The 2,970-nt window shown below is 54.3% G+C and overlaps 1 pseudogene; it reads left to right on the forward strand.

The window, feature by feature from the left end:
- The first annotated feature begins 310 nt into the window (after positions 1 to 310).
- Positions 311 to 2,970, forward strand: part of LOC116358596 (protocadherin-8 pseudogene) — a 4,165-nt pseudogene continuing 1,505 nt past the window's right edge.

The following is a 2,970-nucleotide window of genomic DNA, read 5'->3' on the forward strand; positions in this document are numbered from 1 at the left end:
GCTACTGTCTGTTACCCGGGTGCTTTGTCCTCTAGCTCAGGGGCACTGCGCATCTTGTCTGTTCTCCACGTGTATTTGTGCGCAGACTCATTTAACAGACCAACCAACATAAACAAGCAACGGAAACTAAACATTTTAAATCAAGCCGAACGTTTAGCCCACCTATCTGTGCCAAGTTTCTCCACACAGTCCAGGAATCTCTAAGCAGGTTTAGGGGTGTTTTAGAAGTGCCCTTTCCGTTTTCAATGCGTGGATTGGTCACAGTGAAGCTCATTTGCATGCGCCGCCCATATAAATCATCCCACTGCAGCCCTCTCGCGCTGGGAGAGCAAACCTCCGAGAGTGCAAAGCAGAGAGCGCGAGAGAAAGAGAAAGAGCGCGTACTAAAACTAAGGGATTATTATCGCAGCATCCTAATAAGAAAACTGGCGTGCCCAGAGAGAGAGGGCGAAATTCAACTTGAAAAGTGCTTTTGTTTTAATAAATAGTTGAGTTAAGTGCAGCCAGTTCAGTGGGTTTTAGTTGTGTTAAATCGGCAGAATGGGTATGAGAGGGTGGAACTGGTGGGTGCTGGTGGGCATCCCACTGGCTGTCCTGACCACTCTCACGCAGGGAAAGACAGTGAAGTACGAGACATTTGAGGAAGACGCCCCGGCAACTGTCATTGGAAACTTGGCCAAGGACATTTCATCCAGCCCCTCCTCCGGCTCCAAGACAAATTTCAGGATGATGAAACAGTTCAACTCGTCTTTTATCCGTTTGAGGGAGAGCGACGGACAGCTGACTATCGGAGAGAGAATTGACAGAGAGAGAATCTGTAAACACACCCTTCACTGCCTCGTCGCCTTTGATGTGGTAAGCTTTTCCAAAGAGCAGTTCAAACTCATCCACGTCGAGGTAGAGGTCAAGGACATCAACGACAATTCCCCCGAGTTTCCACGGAAAGAGTCGAGTCTGGAGATCTCTGAAAACACAGCGGTGGGCACGCGGATCCCGTTAGACTTCGCTGTGGATGAAGATGTGGGGGTGAATTACATCCAGAGCTACCAGATCTCCGTTAACAGTCACTTCACCATAGACGTGCTCAGCAGAGCCGACGGGGTTAAATATGCGGAGCTCGTGCTCATGAAAGAGCTGGACCGTGAGACACAGGCTTCCTATGCGCTCGAGCTGGTTGCTATGGACGGCGGCAACCCGTCCCGCACGGGATCCACGCGCATCAACATCAAGGTGAAAGACTACAATGACAACAGCCCCTTGTTCGACAGGAGCAGTTTTACAGTGGACCTCCCTGAGGATGCACCAGTAGGGTTTCTCTTACTGGACCTGAACGCAGAAGACCCGGATGAGGGGCTGAATGGGGAGGTGGTGTATGGTTTTGGTCACCAGGTGCCATCTGAGATAAGACAACTTTTCAGAGTAGACCGCAAAACGGGAAGGCTCACCCTCGAGAGCCCCATTGACTTTGAGAGCAAGAAAACGTACGAATTCAATGTCCAGGCGGCTGACCTGGGTCTGAACCCAAGCCCAGCCATCTGTAAGATAGTGGTGCGGGTCCAGGACGTTAACGACAACGCTCCAGAGATCTCCATCACTCCTATGACGTCCATCACGGCGGGAATCGCCTATATCACGGAGGCTGCATCGCGCGAGAGTTTTGTAGCGCTGGTCAGCACCTCTGACATGGACTCTGGAGCTAACGGACAGGTGCACTGTACGCTCTATGGCCACGACCACTTCAGGCTGCAGCAGGCGTACGAGGACAGCTTCATGATAGTGAGTACAAGCCCGTTGGACCGGGAGAAGATCCCTGAGTATAATCTAACAGTGGTGGCAGAGGACTTGGGCTCCCCACCGTTCAGAACCATCACCCAGTACACCATCCGGTTGATGGACGAGAATGACAATGCCCCTGTGTTCAGTAAATCGGCGTATGAAGTGGCTGTGGTGGAGAATAACACCCCGGGGGCCTACATCACCACGGTGGCCGCCAGGGACATGGACTTGGGACACAACGGGAAGGTGATCTACAAGCTCGCTGACACCTACATCATGGGCTCCCCGGTGTCTACGTTTGTCTCACTGGACCCGCGAGCGGCTCCATTTACGCACTCAGGAGCTTCAACTATGAAGTCATGAAACAGCTCGAACTCTGCATCACAGCCAGCGACGGTGGGTCCCCGCCCCTCACCGGAACCGCAAGCATTCATGTCAGGATAGTGGACCAGAATGACAACGCACCTGTCATCAACCAGCCCGCACTAAATAATGGGTCCTCTGAGATTCTGCTGCCCCGGGACGCACCCTCAGGCTACGTCATCACCCGGGTGGAGGCGCGAGATGCTGATGAGGGCGTGAACGCAGAGCTGTCCTATAGACTGTCATCTGGAGAGGGTTCCGTGTTCTCCGTTAACAAGGCCACCGGGGAGGTCTACCTCAACCGCGAGCTCAGCCACGACGTGGACGAGACCCTGTGCATGACCGTCACGGTGAGTGACAATGGGAGACCTGCGCTCACCGCCACCGCCACGCTTCATTTCCTCATCATCGTGGACGCCCCGCCGAATGACAGGACGGTGTACTGGGCAGGCAGCGGCGAGGGGGGGGAGCACGCACAGTGGGACCTGTCAGTGGTGATTATCATCGTCCTCGCGGGGAGCTGCACGCTCCTGCTGTTAGCCATCATCCTCATCGCCACCACCTGCAGCCGGCGGAAACGGGACAAGACTGGAGATGACACCGACTCGTATGGGGAGAAGGAGACTCTGGAAAGGGGCAAGAACATCAGCGACAATCCACTGCTGCCTCTCCATGGAACCGTGGAGGGTTTGAAGCTCACACCTTCTCTAGCCAGCCCGGGTTTACTGGGGGACACACTGGCAGCAGCGACCTGTGCTCCACCTCTGAGGATGGGAGAGAGGCACCATGCGTCTACGAACCGGACAGCAAACCCAAGGTGGGATGCTGTTT

Source organism: Oncorhynchus kisutch, linkage group LG30, assembly GCF_002021735.2.
Source record: "Oncorhynchus kisutch isolate 150728-3 linkage group LG30, Okis_V2, whole genome shotgun sequence".
Lineage (NCBI taxonomy): Eukaryota > Metazoa > Chordata > Actinopteri > Salmoniformes > Salmonidae > Oncorhynchus > Oncorhynchus kisutch.